General features: G+C 49.5%; 1 pseudogene across 1 annotated transcript; it reads right to left on the bottom strand.

Moving 5' to 3' along the window:
- Positions 1-24158, bottom strand: LOC120488647 (sterile alpha motif domain-containing protein 3-like; annotated as a pseudogene). The gene is made up of 9 exons (XR_016145426.1): positions 21106-24158; positions 12679-12889; positions 12206-12367; positions 11994-12081; positions 3998-4162; positions 3535-3737; positions 3172-3340; positions 2987-3063; positions 1-2085 (listed from the first exon to the last, which is right to left on the bottom strand). The product of XR_016145426.1 is annotated as a sterile alpha motif domain-containing protein 3-like (transcript).
- Positions 24159-24887: the final 729 nt, after the last annotated feature.

Raw genomic sequence — 24887 nt, 5'->3', positions numbered from 1 at the left:
ATAATGAAAAATAAAACTTTATTTAAACAAAATAAACAAACAAAATACCTGCCAGCAGCCCCTCACGGACGACTGCTGGCTACCGAAAATAAAATATAAAATACCGGCCAGCAGCCCCTCGCGGACGACTGCTGGCTTACCAAATAAAATATAAAACACAAACAAAAGCAGGCCTGTTCCTCTCTCGATCATCCACTCCGTCGCTCCCCCTTTATGGCTCCGCTCCTTCGTGAGAGATGCGAGACCGGTGTGCTTCGCAGGTGCTGCTCATTAGCAATCGCAACACCGGCCTCGCGACTTTCTCTCATGTCCCTCGGCCGTCCTGCTCACCACATACCCCCATCACCCCTCACAGGCCAGGGCGTACACCCGAGACTGTGCCTACTTCCCCCCCGGCGGCGGCGATCCCTGGGGGGTATGGATCGACGAGCCGAGGGAAACGGAGACGGAAGCCTGAGGAGCGACGGACACGAGAGAGGGGAGAGAGGAAAAAAAAAATAAATAAATAAATTGTCCGGCTCCCACAACGCGCTGCCATCTTGTCCCTCACCAGCTGGGCGATCTCCTCCGCGGTGCCCGGCGGCGACGCTGGATGGCCCTCGGTGAACGCCTCGACGCTCCCCTGCCCCCGGTGGACGGCGACGGCTCCTCGGGTGCCTTGGGCAGACGGCAGGAGTCCCCCGCTCCCTGCTCCTCCCCTTCACTGGCGGATGGCAGCAGGCTCCGGCCCACGGCGAGCGGCGGTGACTCCTCCTCTCCCTCCCGGAAGGCAGCCGCCCCTCCATTCCCAGGCGGTCGGCGGCAAGCTCGGGCGTCCCACCGGCAACTCACCCCAGCGCCCCACCTCGAGCGTCCATGGCCGCGAGTCCCCCGCTCCCTGCTCCTCCCCATCTGCGGCGGACGGCAGCAGGCTCCGGCCCACGGCGAGCGGCGGCGACTCGCGCACCATGCTCGATGGCACCGCGGATTCCCCACAGCGGCGAGGACCCTCGGACAGCGCGTTCCTCCCTCTTCCCGGGTTTTTGGCACCAATGTAACAAAGTTCAGGGAAGAAGGAGGCAGGAACCGGATAATAATGAAAAATAAAACTTTATTTAAACAAAATAAACAAACAAAATACCTGCCAGCAGCCCCTCACGGACGACTGCTGGCTACCGAAAATAAAATATAAAATACCGGCCAGCAGCCCCTCGCGGACGACTGCTGGCTTACCAAATAAAATATAAAACACAAACAAAAGCAGGCCTGTTCCTCTCTCGATCATCCACTCCGTCGCTCCCCCTTTATGGCTCCGCTCCTTCGTGAGAGATGCGAGATCGGTGTGCTTCGCAGGTGCTGCTCATTAGCAATCGCAACACCGGCCTCGCGACTTTCTCTCACGTCCCTCGGCCGTCCTGCTCACCACAGAATCCAAATAGATTATCTCTGAAATCTTCTAATTGTTTATCTAAAAGTGGCATTACTATTTGAGGATCAGAAGAATTTGGATCCGACTCAGAATTTTGCTGATCTAGGTTCAAGCCGTGTTGCTGTACTGCTGACTCTTCACTGGGGCAGTCATTTATGTTAGTAGATTTTCCAAAAACGAAGCATCTGTGCTTCCTGTAAACATGTTTTCTAAAAGAATGGAATCGTGAAAAAGTTGATTGGCACTGATCTATACCACAGGTGATACTAAAATTTGGTTCATGTGCATGTGCAACTCCAACATGTTGGATTAACTTCACAAGAGTGAATGTCCTTCGAGTGCACTTTGGGCAATGGTACAGTTGAGGCATGATGATAAACTTAATACAAAAGGTTTATCATACGGAGTAAAGTCACTGGCAGTGGTTTGTCTCCCTCTTCCACAATTTTGACAATGCGCCTCTGAAGGAAAGTCAGTGTGTTTTTCAGGTGTGGTAGATATGCAATGTTGAAAGTAAAGTACATACAGAAGGCTGTTATGAAGGCTTCATCAAGGCTGGTGCACTGGCACACATCTATTCCATCTACATTCACCACACTGAGCCCTCTTCCAATGATCGCCGTTTTCCAGTCTTTATCCATCAGTTGTATGGTTGGAAATGGTGAAGCAGGGTCTCCCTACATAAAAGAAAACAGATTTTCAAATTCAAATAAACAAACGTAAATTTAGTTTTGGCATTTTTATTGCAAGCACTTGGCATAGTTTTGTTACAGCCTATTTCATGGCATAGACAGTAAAGCTAAATACAGTGCAGAACTGCTATAGCAATTAGAAGGCTAATATGTAAAGTTCATGTTATGCGGGTTCTCTAAAACCAATATTTTAAGATTTGTAACAGATGGGCTAAAAATAGTACAGCACAATAAAATATTACATGAAGTTCTGAAACAAGATGATTTTACAATTAATCATAAGGTGGATTTAATTGGAAACCTTTTATTGGAAATGTCACTGTATATACTGTAGATGGCTGAAATTTAAAGCAGAAAGGGACTGAGCTTTCAGAATCTGTCACTGTACTAACAGCGTGTTCTCTCAAAGACAATGGATGTATTTTAACGGTTACTTTAGCCTATAGCAACCATCTTAATTGGCTTATTTCTCGTGGACCTGCATTAATGACAGTTAAAAAAAAAGTTCTGTCAAGTTATTTTTTAAGCTTCTTTCTATTTTCACAAATGACAGATTTGTGGCGTGTTTATGAACTAGACTCATTAGGCCTATTTAATTTTAATGATATTAATATTTTGTAATTGAATTGTTTTTAGTGTTGTTAGTTAAGGGTGTAAATCGGACTGTTCATTACAACATGACATCGTTTCTCGCAGCCAGCGATACGATACTCGCCGATACCTCAAATTCTGCAACACAATTACGATTTGTTTCAGATAGCCATATATTAATTTAATAGAATAATAGGTATACAAGCCAATTATCATAATGATATCGTCAAGGGCGTGATCTCGGACTACCGTCGATTTACGATACTATTGTCACAACCCGAATTCAGAAGCTTACCTCTACAGTAACGTAGTGTTCAATCTTATCTCTGAAGATGGATGGCAAGAGGATTAACCCAGCCCTCAAATCAATTCCTGAAATATTGGAAAAATCTTACATTCACAATCAAAAATATTTTGCAATGTGGTTAAGTAAATTACAGATAATATTGTGAGGTTCACTAGCAAGGGAACGGTCTCTACCTGGTATATCTTCAGCCAGGGCATCTTGTCTTGCTTCGGTGTACTCTTTTGCTAGTGGGGTTTTGATCTTGGCAAGTTTCAGCACATTAGGCAGAACACTCGCAAAACCCTCTCTGAAGCGATGGCAGAAGCTGCTTGTTGAATACATTCGGTCAACCTCATCAAAAAACTGTAAAATATACACAAAGACATGATTAACATACTTCATTCTTATCACTGAAAAGCATTAGGTTTCTATACTGTAGCTTTGAGAAGATATTTTCAGAAATGTGTATTTTCCTTGTTTTCAGTGACAATTTCATAATTTCCAAAATATTAATATATTGCTTCCCTGCAACATTCAGGTGTTTTTACAATACTCACTCCAACAGGCATTCTTAAGAATGGGTATCTTTTGAGTACATCCTCCACAGACATTCCTGCCATGTTTCTCGATGCCTCCAGGAGAACGTTCGTGTCATGCGGTCTTTACCAGTCAACATATCTGGATATGTCTTCCGATACTCATTTTGAAGCACATTCACATGGGCCTCAACAGATGTTGAATCCTCCCCAACACAAGTTTCCTTTGTCAGAACAACAGAAACAGATCATTTTTAGATTGACAGAAAATGACATTATGCAAACAGTTTGCACACTCATTGAACAACAAGGTTTTTTTTAGATTAATAAAAAATAAATTAACATTGCATGAACAATGAGACCTAATGTTCAGTCAGTGAAAGATTTAAATGTCAGTAATATCTGCCTTATACTACCTGCACTAAATAAAAAAGTAAAAGCGAATCTTGAAAAAAATAAATGATGTACATGGCAGTGGGCTTACATATGGTACACTCGCTGACTTTCGACACAAACTTGTAGATGCACTGGTGGATCTGGGCTGTTTTGTATGGCCAAACTTCTCTTTCAGCTTTCTGACTTCACTGTCGCTGACGAGTGGTGCGCATTCTGCTTTAAACTTCCTTTTTAGGGACATGTGCCAGGTGTGCTAGTAAAAAACGTCTCGGGTTATGACTATAACCCTTGTTCCCTGAGAAGGGAACGAGACACTGCGTCGATAAAATCGACTCTTTGGGGACGCTCCCTAAGCGTGCGCCTCTGAAGTATGAATGAAACTAATCCAATCCTGATTGGTGTTGCGTCGTGACGTAACATGTGACGGCATACCCGGAAGTATAAAAGTGACGCTGTCACAACACACACTAGCCTCGCGATGAAGCAAGACGCTCAAGGGTCTGAAAAGGGGGCGTGGCAACACGACGCAGTGTCTCGTTCCCTTCTCAGGGAACAAGGGTTATAGTCATAACCCGAGACGTTCCCTATCGAGGGAACTCAACACTGCGTCGATAAAATCGACTCTTTGGGGAACGAGTACCCACTAGGCCACGCACCGAACAGACCCGCCCCAGAGTGAAACTGATTAGGCACTCAGCAAGGGCCGAGTACGTGTGCACCGGGCGTACTGGGAAGGCTGAGACTGTAAAACCTGATGAAAGTATGCGGGGTAGCCCAGCCGGCTGCCTCACAAATCTCCTGCAGAGGTACTCCCGACAGAAGGGCCCTAGAGGAAGCCATGCCTCTAGTCGAGTGAGCCCTTAAGGCCAAAGGTGAAGGAACCCCACGCACCTTGTAAGCCTCAGTAATAGCCTGGACAATCCAGTTACTTATAGTTTGTTTGGTCGCCGGGAGCCCCCTCTTAGGTGACCCAAAGCATACTAACAACTGGTCAGATCTTCTCCAAGAAGCAGACTTTTCCAAGTATACACTCAAAGCTCTGACGGGGCAGAGCAAGTGAAGCCTCTCTTCTCCCGCCGACACATGAGGTGGAGGATGGAATGCCTGAAGGACTACAGAGCGAGCCGTACTCGAAGGAACTTTAGGCACGTAGCCCGGACTCGGGTGCAAAAAGGCCTTTACTTTGCCAGGGGCAAACTCCAAGCAAGCTGGCGTTACCGCCAGGGCCTGGAGATCTCCCACCCTCTTAAGAGAGGTAATCGCTAAGAGAAAGACCATTTTCAGCGTTAAGTCCTTAGGCGAAGCCGACTCTAAAGGTTCGAAGGGAGCGAGGGACAACCCTTCCAGAACTATTGGCAGATCCCAGGCAGGCACCCTGGACCTGATCGCCGGCCTCATCCTCCAAGCACCACGGAGAAACCTAATGACCAATTGGTGCCTCCCCAGAGGTCCACCATCTACTGGCGCGTGGAAAGCCGAAACGGCAGCCACGTACACCTTAAGAGTGGACGGGGAGAGACCCGCAGAGAAACGATCCTGAAGGAATTCCAGAACTGAAGCCACTGGGCAGTTTACTGGATCCAACCTTCGTTCTCCACACCAAGTGTGAAACACCTTCCACTTGAGGCCATATAATCTCCTGGTAGATGGGGCCCTAGAGCTAAGTATGGTTTCAACCACCTCAGCTGATAAGCCAGCATTTAGGTACTGAACCCCCTCAGAGGCCAGACCCACAGCTTCCACAACTCTGGGCGAGGGTGGAAGATTGTGCCCTCCGCCTGAGACAATAGATCCCTCCTCAGAGGAATCGGCCATGGCGGAGCTATGAGGAGTGATATTATATCCGAGAACCATACTCGTGTCGGCCATCTCGGGGCAACCAGAAGTAGACTGATGCCCTCTTGACGGACCCTCTCCAGGACCCCTGGGAGCAGAGCGATCGGGGGGAAAGCATACAGGCGAAGCCTCGGCCAAGCCTGTACCATGGCATCCAACCCCAGCGGGGCTGGATGTGAGAGGGAGAACCAAAGTGGACAGTGGGACGTCTCTCGAGACGCAAACAGATCCACTTCCATCGGTCCGAACCTCTCCCATATCGACTTCACCACATCCGGATGAAGTCTCCATTCCCCGGGCCTCAGCCCCTGCCTCGACAGGATGTCTGCTCCCCGATTCTGAACCCCTGGGATATACATTGCCCTTATTGACAATATCTTTCCCTGGGACCAAAGGATAATCTGATGCGCCAGTTTGCACAGAGGGCGCGATCTGAGTCCCCCCTGTCGGTTCAGATAGGCCACCACTGACGTATTGTCCGTCCGTATAAGGACGTGGCGACCCTCGATGTCTGGGAGGAAGCTCCTCAAAGCCTTGAATACCGCCATCATCTCCAGGCAATTTATATGCCAAGTGCGATGATGGTCCTGCCACAGACCCCTGGTAAAGCGGCCGTCCATGACCGCGCCCCAGCCCGTAAGGGAGGCGTCTGTCGAAACGGTTTCCCGGCGACATGACACCCCCAACACTGGCCCTTGGGATAGGAACCAAAGCTTCTTCCATATTTGCAGAGACTGAAGGCACTTGCGCGTTATGCCGAGTTCAGACTGCATGATTTTAGCCACGATTTTGGCTCGCCGACAGGTTTTGAGAAATCGCCGACAAATGCCCGAAATCACAGGCAAATCGGCGCTCGTTCACGCGAGTGACAATCACGCAGTGTGAATGAACAAAGACGCGAACTGAGAGAATCACCGACGAGTCGCCGACGCCCGTGAGATATTTGGCATGCTAAATATCTGGACCTGTCGGCGATTCAAAATCCTGCTGTGTGAAAAGTGTTTTGACTGAAAACTACATCGGCGATCACCGGCAGCCAGTGAGAGAGCAAGATACAGAGCAGCAGGGAGTTCGGGGAGGAGTTATAGATCATATCAACATGATATGGCATTGTTTCAACAAAAAAAGCTTCTTTTCGGTCTATTTGGACACAATAAATGGAAGAAAAATTAGTAGAAATTTGGCAGGAGCACTCGTGTCTGTTTCACCAGCTGTACCACAACCGGGTCGAAAAAAAAAGTCTCACGTGAGAACTCCGGTCTTGCACGTGTGGTGTCGCGCGTTGTTTCCTTTTCATATCTCACGCGTGTTTGTTGTGAAATGTAGTTTGCGTGCAGCGTGCTAGACAGAGTCTGTCGGCGATTTTTCTAAAGTCATGCAGTGTGAAACCTTCTGTCGCCGATCCATCGTCCAGTGTTGAACACAGCAGCGACTGAATGCTGGCCAAGATAGTCATGCAGTGTGAAAAGAGCAGCGACCTGACTACTTTGAAAATCGTGCAGTCTGAAAGAGCCATTACTCTGATCATACGGAACGGATTTCCTTTGGGTGAGAACCCCTTGGTCTTCAACCACCACTGGAGGGGCCTCATGTGAAGGAGGCCCAGAGGAATAATGTTGGATGCCGCTGCCATGAGGCCCAGCATCCTTTGAAAGTGTTTCACAGTGACGGCCTGACCTAGCCTCACCCTGGACACCATCGCCAGAATTGACTCGATACGTGCGGGAGACATACGTGCCTGCATTGTAATCGAGTTCCACACGACTCCCAAAAAGATCGTGCCCTGGGACGGTTCTAGCACACTCTTCTTCAAATTGAGTCTTAAAGGAACACTCCGACTTTTTGGGACTTTAGCCTATTCACCTTACCCCCCAGAGTTAGATAAGTCCATACATACCTTTTTCATCTCCGTGCGTGCTATAAGTCTGTTTGACGCACCCACCGCTAGCCTAGCTTAGCACAAAGACTGGATGTGAATGGTTGCAGCTTTCATACTAATCCAAATGAGTGACAAAATAACGCAAATGTTTTCCTATTTACATGTTGTGGTTTGTATAGTCACAGAGTGTGCAAATATCAAGGCCATATGAGACACAGACATCTTTTGACCGTATAAATACTATATTTTCTGAAGGGGAAGCACTGCTACTTGGGCAGAGTGATAACAATCACCTGAGACGCACCGTGACGAGGAGCAGAGAGTTCGCTTCGCTCAGCGTTGGAATAAAGAGTCAGCAATTACTAACGTTAGATAGAAAAGCAAGGTTTATCATGGGTGTTTGCTTTATTGTATGAGCTGTGACAATAAACAGGGGAGACCAGGTAATACAGTACCATGTTTCATTGATTTCCAACCAAAAACGCACCCAGATTTATAAATATCACATGAATAAATAATTATTATTACAGGAATCAATATATTTTAAATGCAATTTATTAGCTGAACCAAATGTATTCAACAGTAAATACATTTGCCTATATAATATACAGTATTGCATTACTATAGGATAGAATAAGGCGAAAGTAATAGCACAAATTGTTTTTGCACAATGAACTCACAGCCTATCGTACCCTTTTGCACGTTCAAGTTCGTTATTTCCATGGTTATTTCAAATTTAGGCTACTAGGCGCGCCGCGCCCAGGGTGCAAGTTCAACGCGGTAAACGCGCTCGTTTTTTTTTCAAGCGCGTCCGCACCGCATCAAGATAAAAACATATTCATACCCTAATCATATAATAGTGTCACTAACGTTACATTAGATCTGGCTAAAGGCACTGTTACAGTAGGTCATCTAAAAACATAACGGAGCACTTACCTCAGCCGCAGGTGATCCACTTGTCCTCCTGTCTGTGCTATCGATGGGATGGCCGTATCCTTCAGCACATTATGGTCCGTGTGGCAAATTCCATTTTTTCAAAATATTCGTCCTCCTTGAAATGTACCGAGCAAACGTAATGTCCCTTGATAATCTTAGGTGTGTTTGGATAAATATCCAGAGTAAGTAAGCCATTTCTTCATCCAGTCAGCGTTTTTAGTTGGAATTCTGTGAAACATGGTATTACCTCCCCTGTTTACTGTCGCAGCTATTTACAATAGAGGGAAAACCCATGACTCTAAACTACGCTTTTACTATTTATAAATTGCTGACTCTATTACCCAAACACCGAGCGAACTCTCCGCTCCTCACCACGGCGTGTCTCCGGTGATGCGGTTATTACGCCGTCAAAGTAGCAGTGCTTCGCCTTCAGAGAATAGTTCCCAGGTTTTATACGGTTAAAAGATGTCTGTGTCTCATTTGACTTTGTTATTTGTACATTATGTGACTATACAAATCACAACATGTAAATAGGAAAACGTTTGCGTTATTTTGCCACTCATTTGGATCAGTATGAAAGCTGCAACCAGTCACATCAAGTCTTTGTGCTAAGCTAGGCTAGCGGTGGGTGCGTCAAACAGACTTATAGCACGCACGGAGATGAAAAAGGTATGTATGGACTTATCTAACTCTGGGGGGTAAGGTGAATAGGCTAAAGTCCCAAAAAGTCGGAGTGTTCCTTTAACCCCAATTTTTGAATATGGCCAAGAACGACATCTCGATGCCGAACTGCCATCTCCCGAGACTGGGCCAAAATAAGCCAGTCGTCGAGATAATTCAATACGCGAATCCCCTGAAGTCTCAGTGGAGCAAGGGCCACGTCCATACACTTGGTAAATGTGCGGGGAGAGAGTGCTAGGCCGAACGGAAGAACCCGATATTGGTATGCTTCGCCCCCGAAAGCGAACCTCAGGTACCTCCTGTGACAAGGAAGGATGGAGATGTGAAAATAGGCGTCTTTCAGATCTATCGTGACAAACCAGTCCTCGGATCTGATTTGACTCACGATTGTTGGAATGGTCAGCATTCTGAATTTGAACTTTCTCAGAGACCGGTTCAACACCCTGAGATCCAAAATTGGCCTTAACCCCCCATCCTTCTTTGGAACTATAAAGTACCGGCTGTAAAACCCGGACTCCCTGTCTACCGGAAGAACACGTTCTATGGCTCCTTTCGACAGCAGAGTCTGTACTTCTTGTTCCAGCACCTGAGCCTGCTCTGGGACCACCGCAGTGAGCACCACCCCAGAGAACTTGGGGGGGTGGTGCGCGAACTGCAGTCTGTACCCAACTCGTATTATCTGCAGGACCCATGGAGATATGTTGGGAAGATGATACCATCCCTCTACAAAATCTGCTAAGGGTACCAGCCTCTCGAGGCTGGCCTCTGGTGTCTTTTCGCTGGAAATTGATGCGGCCCGAAGCGCTGTTAACGGCGGACCTGCATCTTTTCCTAGAGGGCCCCGTTGTGAGAACAACCTCGGTTGTCTCACTGCGGAGGGGGCAGCCCTCTGAAGTCCTGCCTGGGCTAGGACCTCTTTTCCGAAGTCCTCTTAGCCTGAATGACGTCCCTCAGGTCGCCCCTCTGGCTGGAGGACTTCGGTTTTTGGGAGCGTCTCCTCTGTTGCCAAGACCCCGGAGGGGGGGCTCTAGAGGAAACGCTCTCCTTCTGCTCTGCCCTGTGGGAGGAGCTGGCTGATGGCTGGGGCTGATTGCTTTGCCCCCCCCTACTAGATTTGGCCTTCGCTTTCCGGGGGAGGTACTGCTGGAACGCCGCAGATTGTTTTCTCGACTCCTGAAACCTGTCGACAACCGAATTAACGGCGTCGCCGAACAGGCCAGAAGCCGAAAGCGGCGCATCCAGCAGGAAGGACCTATCCTTTTCTTTAATACCGGATAAGTTCAGCCACAGATGCCTCTCCGTGGCCACCATGGCCGCCATAGAGCGGCCAATAGCGCTGGCCGCTTCCCTAGTGGCCCGGAGAGACAAATCTGCGGCCTTCCTCAACTCCGCGACATCTTCAGGAGTAGGCCCCTCCCCCTCATCCAAATCTTTCAGGAGGTCGGCCTGGTATGCCTGCAAAATCGCCATTGAGTGCAGACACGAACCAGCCCGACCCGCCGCCATGTAAGCCCTGCCCACCAATGCAGATGTCTCTCTGCAGGGCTTACTAGGCAACACCGGGGTCTTTAGGGAAGACGCCGATTTGGGAGAGAGATAGCTCGCTAAAGCCTCCTCCACCTTCGGCATCTTCCCATATCCCATATCTCGAGCCCCCATAACATTTCTGTAATCTATTACATTGGGACTCGAAATACGGGACGAATGCGGTCTTTCCCACGTTCTCGAGATCTCTTTATGGAGATCAGGGAAAAACGGCAGACCCCGGCGGTGAGGCTGTGACCTGCGCTGCAGGTAACGCTCGTCCATTTTACTGGTGACTTGCGTTTCCTGCTCATGTTGTGGCCAGCTGATGTTTAGTCTGGCCACAGCGCGTGTCACAACCTCCACCAGCTCCTCATAACCCAGGCCGCGTGATGGCGTGCTGAGATCACGGTCGTCCGCATCGATGCTGAGCACGTCCCCTTCCTCAGAAGTAGACAGCTCAAGCACCGGGACCTGATCGCGGGTAGGAGAAACCGCAGCGCGGGCTCCCACACCACTCTCAGAGGCTGCGGGATCAGCCGATGGCGAGCGAGAAAATGCCTCAGCATTCTCACTCTCCTCCGCCAGATCCCGCTGCGAACCCCAGGATCTCAGTCGCCGCATCGCCTCGACATATGCGGGACCGGAACCCTGGGGAACGCGAGCCTGACCGTGCTCGTCAAAGCACGCCAGCCGGGAGCGCAGCACTCTAATAGGCAAAGCCTCACACATTTCACAAGCAGCCCCCTCGAGAGCTGCCCGTGCGTGCTGCACTCCCAAACAATACACACAGAGAGAGTGTGCGTCCCCACCCGTGATGTAACGAGGACAGGGATGCACACACCTCTTGAATTGTTCACTGGCCATACTTTCTTTCAATAATAAGACAAACAACACCAAATAAGACAGACAGTTTCAACATAAAGCGCTTGCTGAAGAGCGAAAGCTAGTGTGTGTTGTGACAGCGTCACTTTTATACTTCCGGGTATGCCGTCACATGTTACGTCACGACGCAACACCAATCAGGATTGGATTAGTTTCATTCATACTTCAGAGGCGCACGCTTAGGGAGCGTCCCCAAAGAGTCGATTTTATCGACGCAGTGTTGAGTTCCCTCGATAGGGAACACTATATTTACTTTCTGGAACATGCCAAAAAGTCACAAGTAACAATATATTGAGGATTTCGTAAACCGATAAATCAATGGCTTAAAAACAATGCAACTTACATAGCCATTGACCTCCTTATCTCTCAGGAAAGGGTATTTCACAACCAGTGCCTTGGCAACTTGAATATAGTCTCTATTAGTTGGATACCTAGCACAAAAGCAGAAAAAAAACAAAATTAATCTTTTGGTTGTCTAATGGTCTACATAAATTGTACATTGATTTCAAGTAGTACAGTTGAAGTAGCAGAGGTGGTAATAATTGTTATACTTACAGGGTGTATTCTGCCATCATTTCATACAACGTTCTAATTATTTTGTTGCGTATTTTTGGAATTGTGTGACACAGTTCCTTGGTGTCAAGCCTCGCCTGGAGATCTTTGGGAAAGGTTGGAATGACAGTCACAAGGGGTAGTCTCCTGTGAGATGCTTCACCACTGCAACACAATATCAATACATCAGTTACCAATTGACTATTTGCAAAAGACCAGCCCCCTTTAGATACTGTTGCTATGTCCGACAAGCCACGCCTCTCATGCCACATCATGTTCTCACGCAGTGAAAAATACATTGGAGCAGAGAGGACACTGACAACACACTGACAGACAAGCTTACTTTCGGAAACAGTCTCAACTTTTAAATTTGGTTATTTAAAAAATAAAATATTCACCCATCCAACAAAAGCCCAGATGAGCAAATTTTTTTAAACACATTTACCAAAACGGGAGCCTCGTAATGCTGCTCTTACCTCTGAACAGTGAATGTATGAGGCTGGAGTTCTTCCGTAGACTGAGCAACTTCGACTGGTACCGGCTCTAATACAACAATGGTCTCATTCTCCTTGTATCGGCGAACAAATTGTTGAAATTTTAGCTGCTTTTTGAAGGAACCATCAAACAGGTAGCCAACCATGGCTTCAGTGAGTCCACAGTCCACCGTTTCTCCATCCACGTCATTTTCTGAACAAAAGCAAAATTACAACAGTTATATAGACATATAACGAATCGGTTACCTAACGTAACCTCGGTTCTCTCTAGATGAGGGAACGAGTATTGCGTAAGCTAGCTTACGCTACGGGAAAGATTCATCTTTGCTGAGAAGTTGAAGCCAAAAAATTATTCCATAATTTTGTAATCATTGTCAACGCAGTCTCTTCTGAGGCAGACCATGAGCGGGCTAGCTAGCGGCTCATTGGTTCGCTCAGAGAGAATGCACGAACCTATGGGAGAGCGGCGCTGAGCCCGCGGCCAATGAGCGGACGGCGCTCGCTTACTGCGTCACAGCCCGCCAAAAGGGGCGTGGCTACAGTGTATAAAGGTCGCTCTCCCAGCTCGTTCGTTGATTCTGTAGCATGAAGCGAAACGCTATTGGCGCAAGCACGGCCGGGAACGCAATACTCGTTCCCTCATCTAGAGAAAACCGAGGTTACGTTAGGTAACCGATTCGTTCTCTTACGAGAGGTTCTCTCGTATTGCGTAAGCTAGCTTACGCTACGGGAACACCTGGTCAACGCCGTGCGCGCTAAGTAACCACTAAGCATCCCAGGGGAACACCGGGGGAATCTATAAGTGGATGAAGATAATACGGCGGCCAGCATAGCGGCCGTTACTATCTAGTGCAAAAACGCCCAAGGCGGCCGGCGAAGGCGGGCCGTGATGTGTGGGCTAATGCATAAGCACATAGGGGAACACAAGGGGTGAGCCGGTGTGATGGAACTCCCGATAGTGCGGCTTCTATAGGAGGGCTGTGAGTACTAGACCGCCAGAATTTTCGCCTGTAAGGCTGGAACTTCCAAGTTGTAAAATCTGACAAAGGTGGAGGGGGAGGCCCATCCCGCAGCCACACAAATGTCGTGAATGGAAATCCCGCAGGACCATGCCCACGATGAGGCCATGCCTCTGGTGGAATGAGCCCTGATGCCCAGAGGGCAAGGCAGGTCTTTAGCGGCATAAGCAGAGGCAATCGCGTCTACTATCCACCTGGATAGGGTCTGTTTCGAGGCGGCTAGTCCCTTGGTGCGGCCACCGAACGACACAAACAGCTGCTCCGAGCGTCTGAACGCGGCAACGCGTGTAGTGTACACTCTGATAGCCCGAACCGGGCAGAGGCGGTCAGCGTCACGTTCGCTATCGGATGCAGGCAGCGCCGATAGAGAGATGACTTGCGCCCTGAAAGGGGTACCAATCGCTTTTGGAACATAACCGTGTCTAGGCTTTAGAATGACTATGGAGTCACTCGGTCCAAACTCTAGGCACGCGGCGCTTGAAGACAGCGCGTGAATGTCCCCCACACGTTTTACTGAGGCGAGAGCCGTCAGAAGAACGGTTTTTAACGAGAGGTATTTTAGCTCCACGGACTCAAGTGGTTCAAACGGTGGGGCTTTCAGAGCTTCTAGAACTATAGAAAGATCCCAGACCGGCACCGTAGGGGGGCGAGGGGGGTTCATCCTTCTGGCTCCCCTGAGGAAGCGGATGATTAGCTCGTCTTTGCCCAGAGACTGGGCGCGCCGGGGTTCAGCGAACGCCGCGACGGCTGCCACGTAAACCTTAAGAGTGGATGGGGACCTGCCCTTATCCAGCATCTCCTGAAGGAACACAAGCAAAGACGAAACCTCGCACGTCCGTGGGTCCAAATTCTTGTCGGTGCACCATTTAGAGAACACAGACCATTTTGCAGCATAGAGCTTTCTGGTAGAATCCGCTCTGGCGTGTTTGATCGTGTTCAAAACCCCTTCTGGCAGTTCGACGCGTAGTCGTTGGTCACCCATGCATGAAGCGCCCAGCGCTGTGGATGGGGATGCCAGATCGAGCCGCGGGCTTGCGTGAGGAGATCTGCTCTGATTGGAATGGGCCACGGGGCTGTCTGTGACAGCCGCGTTAGCTCCGGGAACCAAATCTGATTCTCCCAGCGCGGGGCTATAAGGAGCACCGAGTGGCGTGAGTCCCTGATTCTCTGAATGACCTGCGGTAGCAGAGAAATCGGGGGAAAAGCATAGAGCGGGCGGCGGGGCCAATCCTGGGCTAGCGCGTCCTCGCTCTTTGAAAAGAATATTGGGCAGCGAGCGTTCTCTTCTGACGCGAAAAGATCTATCTCCGCTCTGCCGAATAGGCGCCACAGTGTTTGGACTGTTTGAGTGTGCAGGGACCATTCTCCGGGGGAGACCAGGTTCCTGGACAGCCTGTCTGGACCGTCGTTCAGATGGCCCGGCACGTGCGTCGCTCTGAGCGATAGCAGGTGACTCTGGGACCACAATAGGATGCGGCGTGTCAGATGAAAGAGATTCTTGGATCTGACGCCGCCCTGACGGTTGATGTATGATACCACGGCCATATTGTCGGAGCGAATCAGGACGTGGTGACCGTTTATGCGCGGGAGGAAGCACAGCAGCGCGTTCTCGACCGCGATCATTTCCAGACAGTTTATGTGTAAGGAACTCTCGTGGCTCGACCACTGGCCGGCGGCCGGTGAGCCCTCGCAAACCGCTCCCCAACCCGAGTTGGATGCGTCTGTCGAGATGACTTTCCGGCGAGAGAATGTTCCCATGGTAACGCCCCTCTGAAACCACTCGCTTGCTGCCCATGGCTGCAGTGCAGTGACACAAGTCTGAGTAATCCTGATCATCTGGCGGCCCGTCGTCCACTCGCGGTGGGATACGCGGCTCTTTAACCAGAATTGAAGGGGGCGCATGTGCAGAAGACCCAGCTGTAGCACAGCGGAGGCTGAAGCCATATGACCCAGCATCCTCTGAAGCGATTTCAGGGATGTAAGGGTACCCATCTGAAACGAGGCGGCTAGGCGCTGAACACGGCGCGCGCGCTGTGTGGATAAGCGAGCCGTCATCGTGATAGAGTTCAAATCTATTCAGAGGAACGAAATAGTTTGACTGGGCTGGAGAGAGCTCTTTGTCCAGTTGACAGAGAGTCCCAGCGCTTCCAGATGGTTGAGGAGAACTGTGCGGTGCGACAGTAGCTCCGTCTGGGAATCTGCTAGAATCAGCCAGTCGTCCAGATAATTCAGTATGCGCAGCCCCTGACTTCGCAGGGGAGCGAGCGCTGTATCCATGCACTTCGTGAACGTACGGGGTGCTAAGGATAGGCCGAACGGGAGAACGGCATACTGGTAAACTTGGCCCTCGAAGGCGAAACGTAGGAATGGCCTGTGATGAGGGTATATCTGGATCTGAAAATAGGCGTCTTTCAGGTCTAGAGAGATGAACCAGTCCCCCTGGCGGACGTGCGCGAGGAGTTTCCTGACTGTGAGCATTTTGAACGGTCTCTTCATGAGCGCTTTGTTCAAAGCCCTGAGATCTAAGATCGGCCTGAGGCCGCCGTCTTTCTTGGGGACCAGAAAGTAACGGCCGTAAAACCCCGACTCGATCATAGATGTCGGGACTCTCTCTATAGCGCCCTTCTGCAGTAGCTTGGCTATTTCTAAGCGAAGCGTGTTCATAGCAGCCGGGCTGACAGTGGATTCGAGCCGCACGCGCGAGCGTGGCGGGCGGCGACGAAACTGTAATCGATAACCATTCTTTATTATGCTTAAAACCCACGGGGAGATGCCGGGGATGGCTTCCCACGCTTTGTAGCATACGACTAGTGGTTGAATGGCGATTTCGCCCTGATTGCTGCACATTGCGGGCTGGACACTGGGTGTGGGCTCGCTTATAATGTGGAAGGCAACGGGACTTACACTCAGAGAGGAGTTTAAGGGCCTTGAGACAGAGCGGGCAGAGGGGGGACACGCGCACGGGCTCGTGGGCGTGCTTATGTTCTCTGCTGCTGGAGCGGAAAGTGCACGCTCCGTGAGAATGGGCTCTGCGAGAGACCCTGGGCATAGAATGCTTTTGTGTGTATGTGAGCACATGGTTGTGGGCACATTTTTTACACTTGAGGCTTTTATGCTCTTTTTGTGAACTCTCTGGGTAGCCGTGAAAACGGCTTTTAGTCGCTCGCAAGCGGGCAGGGAAACCGGCTTGTTTGTGGCGGTAAACACTACTGTAGTCAGCGGTGAGACGGGGACTAACAGAGGGCGAAGCTTTGACGGTGGTCCGGCCGCAGCGGGAGAACGCCGTCTTTTTCTCAGCTGTGCTAGGCAGACTTCTGTTGATCAGGCTTCAGCGTGATCTTGGGTCGAGGCCCCCGGGGAGGAGGCTGTCTGCGGCGGCTGTCTGAGCGAGAGCGAGGGCGGCCGCCCTGTCTACGCTGGGGCTGCTGAGCTTGCTGAGGCGGGCGCTGCTGTGTGGTTCTGGCAGGCGGCTCGTGAGAACGGCCCGTCGAAGAACTCGAGCGGCGGGGCAGGAACAAGTTCATGGCCTGAGTCGCTTTTTGAACCTCGGAGAAGCGGTCAACGATGCCCGTGACGGCGGATCCGAAGAGCCCGGTAGGGGAAATGGGCGCGTTGAGGAACGCGGCTCGTTCTGACTCTCCCATGTCGGTAAGCGTGAGCCATAAGTGTCTCTCGGCGACACAGAGGGCGGCCATGCATCTCCCAAGAGCTTGTGCGGCGGCTTTAGTGGCGCGAAGGGAAAGATCCGTAGCGCTTCTCAGATCCGCAAGGACGGGCGGTTGCCTCCCGCTGCTCGCCATTTCACACAAGATGTCGCTCTGGAGCACCTGGAGGACAGACATCGAATGCAGCGCTGAAGCGGCCTGACCGGCGGCAGAATAGGCGCGGGCATGAAAGTTAGAGGTCGCTCTGCACGCTTTTGAAGGAAAGCGTATGAGCAGACCGCCATCTAGCAGAGGGCGGGCAGAGATGAGCGGCGGCCGAGTCCTCGACGGGTGGCATGGCAGTATAACCCTTCTCGGCAGCTCCGTCCACTGAGCGCAGCGAAGCGGACACATCAGAGCGATTACGGGCCGAGAGAGGAGCATTCCAGGACTTCGTGAGCTCGCTGTGAAGCTCCGGCAGGAAGGGTGCAGCCCGGCTGCAGGCGGGGGCCGGACGCCGGTGCAGGAACTTTCCATCCATGCGGTTCGGTGGTTGCTCAGGGGGAGGAGACCACTCGAGACCCAGGCGGCTAACGGCCTGAGAAAGGAGGCGCGTTAGTTCCTCCTCGATGCCGGCGCGGGTCCCCGCAGACTCTCTCGTCGATGAGCCAATCGACGACCAATCCTCGCTGTCCGAAGCGTGCAGCGAACAAGAGTCCTTCTCATCCGCGGTGTCCTCGGAGGCGACAGAGCGGCCACTCGGCGGCAACTGTAAGTCCGGCAGGGGCGGAGAGGGAGAGCGGTCGGTGGGCGGCGGCGGCGGCCCACATGGATCCGCAGAGGGCTCCGGCGGCCTCTGGGAGCGGCGTTTCTTCTTCCGCGGCGAAGTAAGAGGCGGCGCTGGAGCGGTTTTGACCGCCTGTAGTCGAGCCCGCAGGGTTGACAGCGGCAGGTCCTCGCAGTGGTCGCATCCTCCGTTGGCGAGGGCGAGTTCTGCGTGTTCCACTCCGAGGCAGAGAGCGCAGATGGGGTGGCGGTCTCCATCCTCGAGCGGAGAGCGGCAAGAGCCGCAGGAATTACGAGGCATCTTTAAAAAGACGCTCGTGCTCTTTTAGGAATAATCAAGAAAAAGGATACGCGTCGGATGGCGCTAGCTTGCTGGGCGGCTGAAGGTGGCAGACGGCCGGCTTCCTCAGACTCCGGAGCTCGCTAGACGGTGCCTTCTCAACGACGGCGGCTTCTTCCCAGAACAGCGGATGCGTGTAGCTCGCTGAAATGAACAGAATCAACGAACGAGCTGGGAGAGCGACCTTTATACACTGTAGCCACGCCCCTTTTGGCGGGCTGTGACGCAGTAAGCGAGCGCCGTCCGCTCATTGGCCGCGGGCTCAGCGCCGCTCTCCCATAGGTTCGTGCATTCTCTCTGAGCGAACCAATGAGCCGCTAGCTAGCCCGCTCATGGTCTGCCTCAGAAGAGACTGCGTTGACAATGATTACAAAATTATGGAATAATTTTTTGGCTTCAACTTCTCAGCAAAGATGAATCTTTCCCGTAGCGTAAGCTAGCTTACGCAATACGAGAGAACCTCTCGTAAGAGAACTGTAAAACACTCACATAACATTATGCCCTAATGAGTGGAAATCGAGAAATCGACAGAAAATGGCATTTTAGCTTAACTAAACTTTATGAACTGTTAAACCAAATAAGGTGCGCTTATATTACTTATAAATGAGAGAAAGTGTAAAATATGGCAAGTTAGTTAAATCAAAACATCTAAATAAATACAAATCCATGACTGATGAAGTTATCACAAGTATCACAAGTACTTATTTTCACAAGTAAGGTGTACATTTTCAAAACTCTTAGCGCTAATATCACAACAGATCATCAAAAGTGCACTTTTTTCAAACATTTCATCATGTTTTCAACTGTGTTAGTACAATTCACACAATCACAAAGTATCCTTTTCACAACACTAAATAACTGTTTCATCTACATTATTGTTTCATTCACAGTAACTGCCTTTCATAAAGCTCTTACTATCAAACTTTTGAGTTGCATCTCTTTTTGTTCAGTTTAATACTTTTGTCTATTATTTAATCCAACTGATCTTAATGTTTAATCAATTAATCATTTGGTAAACCTATAGATTTTCAATTCAGCAAAGTATATGGATTTTGAGAACTACAGAAATAAAATGTGTGTTTGTATGAATATTTACAAGTAAATTACATGTAACCACACATGATGAATGTATCTTGTATGCATCTTGCATTGTTTGCTGTTGGATGAACTGATTGTTAAAAGTACTAAACTGAAAGAAGATCATATTGTTGTGTTTCAGTGATTAAACCAAATGTCCTCATTACATATTACAATAATCTTGTGTTTGAAATAATGATTATGTGGACTGAAAACATGTGCAACTGACTGAAAGCATTACATCAGGTTTTGAAAGAATGACTAGCTGCGTTACAAGTGTGATCAGTTTGGATTTTTGTACTAAGAGTTTTGAAAATGTACACCTTACTTGTGAAAATAGTACCAAAGCGAATAAAAAAACTGTAATAAGATAAATACATAAAATTAATAGAAATACAAAAATAAACAAATAATCTGGCACCATAGGGTCATCATGTCCACCAAGCCATGTTTTATCAGCCTTCAAAAATCTGTATGGTTATTAAATATACATATTCATATTTCATATAATATTCATATTCCCATTATATATATATATATATATATATATATATATATATATATATATATATATATAATTATTATTATTATTATTATTAACTGTTGGCAAACTAAGATTGTTTGTAGAATTTGTCAAATACTTATTTTTACCTGGGTGCGCTTTCCCATACTGTTTCCTTGTGTAAGCAGTTGGAACATTTATTAAACATGTAGAATACTTTCCAGAGCATTACATATAGTATTATAAATTCAGACGTTTGTGATATATAAAAAAATAAAACATAAGATTATCTTTTTTAAATTAGATTGAACACGGAGCAGTTTTTTCCTGTGAGTGAGACTGGAAAACCCGTAGTGGATTTGAGCGGAGTGATAACAGAACGCTTAGAGTGCAGAGAGGAATGGGCTTTTGCTGCAGTCCTGGCTTTGCGTCCGTGCCGTTAGGAGCTAAGCTCTAGATTAGTGTATTTTTTAACTTATTTCCGGTAAAACTAATCGATCACGAGTGGCTCATCAGGTAGATCTATAGATAAACTCATCTTTCAGGGATTTGACCGGCCGGATTCACACTTCAGCGTGAGAAATCGGGGGTGTGGCGTGAGAGCGTGAGAATTGGCTCAATTTGAGTTGGCAACCCTGCAATCGTGTTTTACTAGAGATCTACGGCATTAGACGCTATGCTGCTGCTGCGTCTCAATAAAGATTCTAGAGCGTTTTTTTTTTTTTTTTTTTTTGGGCCGATTCAGATCAACTCCAAAAAGGAGGACAAATGAGTGTCCGGCTTGAGGCTGCCCCGGACACGGAGCTTAAAATCCGGACTGTCCGGCCAAAATCCGGACGTATGGCCACCCTAGCTTCATCTAGCTAATGTTCTGCCCACAGCCAAATCGACAATTTGCCCGTATGTTTTGACGTCATGTAGGAACTATATTGAAACCGTGTTTGTGATGCGCCGTTCACACAGACTTAAGTTATTTCTTTGCGTCAAAAAGACGCGATCTTTATAAACCTCGACCAAGTGCATAATTGCGGGTGTACTCACACTAGGCAGTAGGCATGGTTGCTATGAACCGCGGGCCCAATTTTTCTTATAGCAGCTGTCTGAAAAACAGCAAATATTAATATAAAAACAAATTTAGTTTAGCGATGTAGGGATGACACAATCTAAAACACATGGCAAAAGAGCATAGACAAGACTGAAATCGGAAGTTGACTACCGGCATCGTCGTCATGGCGGCGCCCATTGTTTAGAGCAGAAACAGGTGGATACCTTGTGTTCTCATTCTCTCACCGCGAAGTCTTGTTTTACTGTTGGTTGCAATTCTGAGCATTATCCTCCTGAGTTTGATTCCTGTGTTTGACCTGTGGATTGTTTATCGTTGCTGACCCTTCTCTGCCTGCCCTGACCCTGGACTGTTTCACTGGACTCTGATTCTCTTTGCCTGCCTCGACCCTTCGCTTGTATCTGGTTTGTCTCTGCCTTGCCTCCATTGCCGTGTTTGCTGTTGTTGACCCCTGCCTGTTTTGACTACTTTAATAAATGCTGCGAATGGATCCTCTTGTGTCTGCTGCATCATAACAGTAGCATGCAGTGGACAACATCCTTTTAAGAAGCCCTTTATAAGTAAAAGTGAACATCAGTAATTTTAGGTATGCTTATTGAAATGCTTAATATAGTTGACAAATGTTTCTAATACATTACAAGTTGGTACATTGTAAATATATATATATATATATATATTAAAATGATAAATGCATACATGTTTTAAATATATTGCAGTAGGCATACGTGTTTATAAAGTTCATATATTTTAAACCCATTAAAAGCTTAATAATTTTGCTATGTTCTTACACAAAGTACTAAAAAATATATATTTTTAAGTAAGAGCTTTAAGTAAGAAACTTCACTAAAATTATGCTTGTGTTTAGCATATTTCTTAAAAATATAATTAAGCATGTGTTTATTACCAATGTACTTCTAGAGCATTTGTTTGTGGTGGGAAGTTCGATCATTTTACTGACTCGGATCTTTGAGTCTCGTTCAGTAAAATGAACGAATCTTTTATCGAGTCATTTCGTTCATTTCATAATTATATAATTAAAATGTCATGTTAAATATCCCAAAACATCTAGTACTTACGAAAATCTTGATTACATTTGTAAAAATAACATAAATAATAAGGTAATGCAGCCAAAGCCAAATTATAAGCAACTGAAATAACTGTATTCATTAGTTGCTGGGTCTCAGTTCAGGCTATTGCAGTCTGACCCTGTTATAGTTCACCTCACCTCCTGATCCGAGACGTTCTTTCCTTTGCAACTTCATATTTATCAGGTTTGTTCTCCTCTTCTCATGTCTCGAGACGTTAGCTGTTGACTCGTCAGTGTCTGACTCTGATCTGTGCTGTCTGCTGGGCTGTGCCATGCGATATAGCAGGACCCGCGGAAAGAGTAAAGATTAGTTCTCTTACGAGAGGTTCTCTCGTATTGCGTAAGCTAGCTTACGCTACGGGAAAGATTCATCTTTGCTGAGAAGTTGAAGCCAAAAAATTATTCCATAATTTTGTAATCATTGTCAACGCAGTCTCTCTGAGGCAGACCGTGAACGGGGCTAGCTAGCAGTTCATTGGTTCGCTCAGAGAGAATGCACGAACCTATGGGAGAGCAGTGCTGAGCCCGCGGCCAATGAGCGGACGGCGCTCGCTCATTGCGTCAGAGCCCGCCGAAAGGGGCGTGGCTACAGTGTATAAAACTGGCTCTCCCAGGCTCGGAAGTTGATTCTTCATCATTCAGCGAGCTACACGCATCCGCTGTCCTGGGAAGAAGCCGCCGTCGTCGAAGAAGGCACCTTCTAGCGAGCTCCGGAGACTGAGGAAGCCGGCCGTCTGCCACCTTCAGCCGTCCTGCAAGCTAGCGCCGTCCGACACCGTATCCTTTTCACTATATTCCTCACAAAAGAGCTCGAGCGTCTTTTTCAAGATGCCTCGTTTCTGCGGCTCATGCCGCTCTCCACTCGAAGAAGGAGACCGCCACCCCATCTGCGCTCTCTGCCTCGGAGTGGAACACGCAGAGCTCGCCCTCGCCTACGGAGGATGCGACCACTGCGAAGACCTGCCTCTGTCCTCCCTGCGGGCACGACTGCAGGCGGTCAAGACCGCTCCCGCGCCGCCTCTCACGTCGCCGCGGAAGAAGAAACGCCGCTCCCAGAGGCCGCCGGAGCCCCCTACGGATCCATGCGGGCCGCTGCTGCCGCCCACCGACCGCTCTCCCTCTCCGCCCCAGCCGGACATGCAGTTGCCACCGAGTGGCCGCTCTGTCGCCTCCGACGACACCGCGGATGAGAAGGACTCTTGTTCGCTGCACGCTTCGGACAGCGAGGACTGGTCGTCGATCGATTCTTCGACGAGAGAGTCCGCGGGGACCCGCGCCGGCATAGAAGAGGAACTCCTGCGTCTCCTCTCGCAGGCCGTCGACCGCCTGGGACTCGAGTGGTCGCCTCCCCCCGTGCAACCACCGAATCGCATGGATGGTAAATTCCTGCACCGGCGCCCGGCCCCCGCCTGCAGCCGGGCTGCACCATTCCTGCCTGAGCTTCATAACGAGCTCACTAAGTCCTGGAATGCCCCTCTTTCGGCTCGAAACCGCTCCGACGTTTCCACCTTGCTGCGCTCGGTGGACGGAGCCGCCGAGAGGGGATATACTGCCATGCCGCCCGTCGAGGACCTGGTCGCCGCTCACCTTTGCCCGCCCTCTGCTAGATGGCGGTCTTCCCCTACGCTTCCTTCTAAAGCGTGCAGAGCGACCTCCACTTTTCATGCCCGCGCTTACGCCGCCGCCTGACAGGCCGCTTCAGCGCTGCATTCCATGTCTGTCCTCCAAGTGCTACAGAGCGACATCTTGTGCGAGATGGCGAAGAGCGGTAGGAACCCGCCCACCCTTTCGGATTTAAGAAGCGCGACGGACCTCTCCCTTCGCGACACTAAAGCCGCCGCACAAGCCCTGGGGAGATATATGGCCAACCTCTGTGTCGCTGAGAGACACTTGTGGCTCACGCTGGCCGACATGAGAGATTCAGAACGCGCTGTTTTCCTCAACGCGCCTATCTCTCCGACCGGCCTCTTCGGATCTGCCGTCACGGGCATCGTCGACCGCTTCTCCAAGGTACAAAAAGCCACCCAGGCCATGAACATGTTCCTGCCCCGCCGCGCCAGCACTTCTGCAGGCCGCCCTCGCGAGCCCCCTGCCAGAACCCCGCAACAGCGCCCGCCTCAGCAAGCTCAGCAGCCCCAGCGTAGTCAGGGCGGCCGCCCTCGCTCTCGCTCTGACAGCCGCCGCAGACAGCCTCCTCCCCGGGGGCCTCGACCCAAGATCACGCTGAAGCCTGATCAGCAAAAGTCTGCCTAGCACAGCTGAGAAAAAGACGGCTCTCTCCCGCTGCGGCCGGACCGCCGTCAAAGTTTCGTCCTCTGCTAGTCCCCGAAGCCTCGCCGACTACAGTAGTGTTTACCACCACAAACAAGCCGGTTTCTCTGCCCGCTTGCGAGCGACAAAAAGCCGTTTTCACGGCTACCCAGAGAGTTCACAAAAAGAGAAAAGCCTCAAGTGTAAAAAATGTGCCCACAAACATGTGTTCACTCATACACACAAGCACCATATGCCCTGTGTCTCCCACAGAGCCCAGTCTCACAGAGCGGCCACTGTCCGCTCTAGTAGCAGAAAACATAAACACGCCCATGAGCCCGTGCGCGTGTCCCCCCTCTGCTCGCTCTGTCTCACGGCCCAAAAACTCCTCTCTGAGTGTAAGTCCCGTTGCCACACACACTC

The sequence above is a fragment of the Pimephales promelas genome, chromosome 10, assembly GCF_988280905.1.
Source record: "Pimephales promelas chromosome 10, fPimPro1.hap1.1, whole genome shotgun sequence".
In the NCBI taxonomy this organism is placed as follows: domain Eukaryota; kingdom Metazoa; phylum Chordata; class Actinopteri; order Cypriniformes; family Leuciscidae; genus Pimephales; species Pimephales promelas.
The sequence above is the reverse complement of the archived record's forward strand: the minus strand, read 5'-3'. Positions and strand labels throughout refer to the sequence as shown.